The following is a 5,799-nucleotide window of genomic DNA, read 5'->3' on the forward strand; positions in this document are numbered from 1 at the left end:
TACTCTAACCTTTGATGAAAAATGCTTTATCAATACCTTATCTCTAAATCTTCTTGCATGTCAGCTCCCCCTAGCACATACACATACAGCTTAAAATTCATAGAAAAAAGTCTGAAAGTTTACTGATATTCAAGATTTGGGGATGTATTACCAAAATATTTCTCAATTTCATCTTTCACCAACTGTAAATGAAGATATCCATCCACCAAAACTCTTATCAACATTGGGTCACATTTACTTTTTATATCAGAATCCATTCCCACTCAATTTAACAATATTGAGAAGATGGCTTTATTTTTAAGTAATTTTTTCTTTGCTAATATTTGGCAACAATTAGATAATGTCAAAATTTCTGTTTAGAAAATATAGATAAAATTCCCAACTATTGTTTCCAGTTCTGAGCATAGACTATACAATTTTTGGACGAGTGTCTCATATCTAGCATTTTGTGGTTGGAAGGACTTTGGGTTGGTATCTACAACATCATCTGAATTAGTATTTTCTTTCATTCAACTTTCTCTCATGTGGCATGGTTGTAAGTGGTTTACCAAGCTTGATCTCTCGCTTCTAAATGTGCTAGTTGGGATTCTAGATATATTTTCAAGGCAAACATTAATGTTTGGACATTCGTCATTTATTTTCATTTTTCCCCAAGGAATATGCCTTAAACTACTATGTTTTAGCCAAAAATACAAATACTGTTTGTCAGTCTCAGAGGGTCTTATATTTCTGTCTGAGTCTGCAGTGAAAGTTAAAGAGTGGCTACTATGAAGAGAAGATAGGAGACAGAGAATAAGAAAATAGATTAATTTGGGAACTCTATAGGGCTTCCCAAGTAGTCCTAGTGGTAAAGAACCTGCCTGACAATGCAGGAGACATAGAGACATGGGTTAGATCCCTGGGTCAGGAAGATCCCCTGGAGGAGGGCATGGCAACCCACTCCAGTGTTCTTGCCTAGAGAATCCCAGGGAGAGAGGAGCCTGGCGGGCTACAGTCCATAGGGTCATAAAGAGTCAGACATGACTGAAGTGACTTAGCATGCACACACAGGGATTCCATATTGAATGGATGTTTGGAGAGACTGTGCTAAAGAAATATGGATTTTTAATGCCTAATATTCAAAAGTTCTTTAAGTTGTAGAAACTAAAAACAAATAAAAAGTTGACTAGTTAAAGACCCAAGGGAGGAGTATCAGTTTCACATGAAGACTTCTGAAAAACTAACTGAATGAAAAAACAAAATCTCCATGCAGTTATGACTTTAATCTTTCTACATACAGAAACAGTAAAGTTGTTCAATTACATTTGATACATACACAGATACACACACACTTAGAGTAAGTGTGTTGGAACATGTTTAATACTAGCTCTCTAAAGAAGCAAAATACCCCCCTTTCTGGGTTGCAACCAGGAAAGGTGCAGAAGAGAAGAAAAAGAAGCTTCATGCTATGCCAGAAACCCTCAAGATAAAGCTAAAGAATTTGGTGGAGCTTAAGATCAAGTGCCTGAGAAAGAAGTTTGTGCCCAGAAAATGCTTCGAAAGGCAAAGAGGAAGCTTCTCTCTGAAAAAGCTAAACACCACCACAAGGAATACAGGGAGATGTACAGAAATGAAATTTGAATGGTTAGGATAGCATGAAAAGCCAGCAACTTGTATGTACCCACTGAACCCAAATTGGCATTTGTCATCAAGATCAGAGGTATCAGTTGGTGTGAACCCAAATGTTTGAAAGGTGTTGCAGCTTCTTTGCCTCTGTCAGATCTTCAATGATTCCTTTGCGAAGCTCAGCAAGGTTTCAGTTAACATACTGAGAATTATGGAACCATACAGGTAACCTGAATCAACCCTGAATATTCATGGGAAGGACTGATGCTGAAATTGAAGCTCCAGTACTTTGGTCACCTGATGAAAAGAGCTGACTCATTGGAAAAGACTCTGATCCTGGGAAAGATTGAAGGTGGGAGGAGAAGGGGATGACAGAGGATGAGATGGTTGGATGGCATCACCAACTCAATGGACATGAGTTTGAGCAAGCCCTGGGAGATAGTGAAGGACAGGGAAGACTGGCGTGCTGCAGTCCATGGGATCACAAAGAGTCAGACAGGACTTAGCAGCTGAACAACAGCAATAATGTTACCAAATCTGAAGTCTGCAAACCAACTGGTCTACAAGCATGGTTGTGGCAAAATCAACAAGAAGCAAATTGCCCTGAAGAATAATGTCTTGATTGCTCGTTCTATTGACTAATATAGCATCATCTACATGGAGGGTTTGACTCATGAGATCTATACTGTTGGAAAACATTTTAAAAAAGCAAACAACTATCTGTGGCCCTTCAAATTACCTTCTTCATGAGGTGGAATGAAGAAAAAGACCATGCATTTTATAGAGGTGGAGATGCTGGCAACAGGGAAGACTAGATCAACAGGTTGAAGTGTACCTACCAACTAAGGTATCTACCATGATTATTTTTGTAATACAGTCAGTTGATAAACAGTGACTGCTTTCAAATTGAGAAAAAAAGAAGCAAAAGACCTGATTTGTGACATTTGCCAATTTCTTTGGTACAAATGCCTCCACTGTGGTCAATTTCAAGCTACCAGCAAAATATCACCAGTGTTAGGAAGAGGTTCACAAATCAACTTTCATGTGACAGCACCAGCTGGGTCTAACTCACCACTATGGAGTCTTCAAAACAAACGGCAATTTATTACATTGTCACAGGAATCTGTAACTGCAGCTTCCTACATCACTACACACAATTAAACCTGATGTGTGCTGTCAGATGCAGAAAAATGCATAACAAGGACAGAGGAATAAACTTACATACTTGCTCTATCCCTTAGCTTATATGGGCAGTGCTACCACTTGATCTAGAAACATCTAGAAGTTTCCTCCTTGATCTGTGGAAAATAAATGAAAGCGACCTTCTTGAGCCTGAAGAAAATAAATTGTTAACCCCTGGGGCCACGAAAAATAAATAGGGAGGCTTTGTTCAAGCTAAAGAAAATAAATTAAACATAAAAGATGCTATTTCAGGGACAAAGATTTATCATTTTTAAAGCTGTTTGAGGGCTAGACTAATATTGCAAAGTTCCAGAGGGTAGCTCCACACTGCTTCCCTGAAAAACTCATTATAAACCAACTACAGCCATTCTCTGAATTGCAAAATGCCTGGCAGTAGTCTGGTAGTTTGTCCCTCTGCTTATTTTTCAGGAAATAAATTGTCTTCTTTCTTTATAGAAGATGATGCCTCTGTTCTGTTTGCTTCTTAAGTTGCTTTGCATGTAAGCAGTAAACTGTCCTATTTCAGCTCAGAGACAACTTGTCAGAGAACATATTCAAAGTCATCTTTCCAGCTTCCCAGTCTCCTCTGAAAGTGTTTTGGAGTATTGGGTAATCCATTCACTACCCATATATGGCTTATAAGTATTTCAGTGGCTGGTTGTGTCTCAAAAAGCCTAACTTTAAACTGTTATTTAATATGGCATTACTTCTTGCATTATCCATAAAAACCATCCAAATAACTAAGTCTGAGGGAAAGAATGCAGTACATGTAAATTTGAAAAACAGTGCATTTGAATTATTTTTCCTATTAAAGTTTTCTCCTTTATTCTCTGAGAAACATAGAATAAATGTAAAAATGAAGATATTTTTACCATTTGCTCCTAAACTGAGAAGTATTTTATAACTGAAAAAATTAAATATCTTGTTTTCTAGTTACTGTTTTGAACAGCAACTTAATCCCAAAGCAAGTATCAAGTGCACACAATGTGATGGCCCTCTACTAGTTGCTAGAACAGTCTTACTCATCTTTGCACATAAGAACAAATTTTATAGCATTATTAAGTTCAGGTATTTCTCATCTAAAGTCTATACCTTATCAAGATCATAAGCACTGGAGATATCGCAAAGTGCTGAGCCAACATCACCCTGTTAGGTTCATCCTTTTTATAAAAATTTAAGGTGGAGGAAACTGGAGCCTATTATACAGAGTGAAGTAAGCCAGGAAGAAAAGCACCAGTACAGTATACTAACACATATATATGGAATTTAGAAAGATGGTAACGACAACCTGTATGCGAGACAGCAAAAGAGACACAGATGTATAGAACAGTCTTTTGGACTCTGTGGGAGAGGGAGCTGGGGATGATTTGGGAGAATGGCATTAAAACATGTATAATATCATACAAGAAATGAATCGCCAGTCCAGGTTCGATGCAGGATACAGGAAGCTTAGGGCTGGTGCACTGGGATGACCCAGAGGGATGGTATGGGGAGGGAAGAGGGAGAGGGGGTCAGGAATGGGAACACGTGTACACCCGTGGCAGATGCATGTTGATGTATGGCAAAGCCAATACAATATTGTAAAGTAAAATAATAATAATAATAAATAAAAAATTTTAAGGGCAAAAGGAACAAAAGTTAAAAATGGTTACACAAAACAGAGTTAAAAGCAATATGACAAGTTCAGTTTATATGATGATTTTTAAATAGGAACTCAAATCTGAGAGTGACCAGCTAAATAGGTGAAAAGATCAGATGTCATCAGGTAAAATTTGTTGTAACCAATGGGCTTGGTTCCTGATTTTGTGTAATTGAGTTTTAAATCTCTCCAGTGGTATTTATCCTTGTGCAGAAGGTGGTATTTGTTATTTCATATGTGCCTCTTTGTTCAACAAGTAGATAACTGAGGACTATGTGATTGTCCCAAATTATTAGTTTGGCAAAAATTTTCATTCAAATTTTTCTGTAAGATGTTAGTTACCTGAACAAACATCTTGGTCAAGCCAATACTTTAGCCAATGAGTCAAATGATCACCACTTGGTTGCTATTGCCTTGGCTGTGGAACCAGCCAGCTCTGCTAATGTCAGAGAGAAATTTCTGATCAAGCATTCATTAGCACTTTTTTCCAACCCAAAGGAGGAGGACTTTCCATATGGAAGCAAACTTAGAGTCATGTATGCCTTCTGGAAGTTCTCATTGAAGGTGGCCATGGACCAATGAGATGCTTCAAGTCTTACTCTATAGCTGCTGTCAAGGAGACAACAAGTGAAATTAGCAGTAGCTCTTGTGACAAGTGAAAAGAATTGTTACAGTATGGACTGAAGAGTCACCATTGAAATGAACAGATAGACATTTCTGCTGGCAAACCCAACAAATAGGTAAGTTTCCCACTTTTACAATAGGTTGGGAATGTGGATACGAGCATTGTTTCTCCAAGAAAAAGAAGAGGTTAAGGAAAAAGATACACAGGTCTGTTCCAATCATCTTAAGAAGCTGTCTCCCTCAGCTGACATCTGCTTCAATTTCTGGTTAATTGGATTCAGACATTTCCATGGCTTGTATAGAACTAGGTGTCAGATGGACTCTTCTTTACTGTGAGATGTGCACTTAAGGCTGGAGTCTCTGAAGTCTGACTGCCATCTGGACAGTGAGGAGAACCTGGCATGATCCTTTCTAAGAAGATTTAAGGGTAATCTTTGTTCTTACTGATTTCAAGTCAGATGAGTAGAAGAAAAATGGAAATGTTAGTTTAGAGATTGGTAGTCAGATATTTGGAGAAATTAAAAGAGTTTAGAATTCAGTCCAGCTTACAGCATATAATAAAACCTTGAAGAAAATTCAGTTCAGTGCAATTCAGTCTCTCAGTCATGTCTGACTCTGCGACCGCATGGACTGCAGCACGCCAGGCTTCCTTGCCCGTAATCAACTCCTGGAGCCTACTCAAACTCATGTCCATCACGTCGGTGATGTCATCCAACCACCCTGTCCTCTGTCGTCCCCTTCTCCTCCTG

At 38.3% G+C, this 5,799-nt stretch overlaps 1 pseudogene; it reads left to right on the forward strand.

Moving 5' to 3' along the window:
• Positions 1 to 1,410: 1,410 nt before the first annotated feature.
• Positions 1,411 to 5,008, forward strand: LOC133232999 (large ribosomal subunit protein uL30-like; annotated as a pseudogene).
• The last annotated feature ends 791 nt before the right edge of the window (positions 5,009 to 5,799 follow it).

This window comes from Bos javanicus, chromosome 19 (genome assembly GCF_032452875.1).
Source record: "Bos javanicus breed banteng chromosome 19, ARS-OSU_banteng_1.0, whole genome shotgun sequence".
Classification (NCBI taxonomy): domain Eukaryota; kingdom Metazoa; phylum Chordata; class Mammalia; order Artiodactyla; family Bovidae; genus Bos; species Bos javanicus.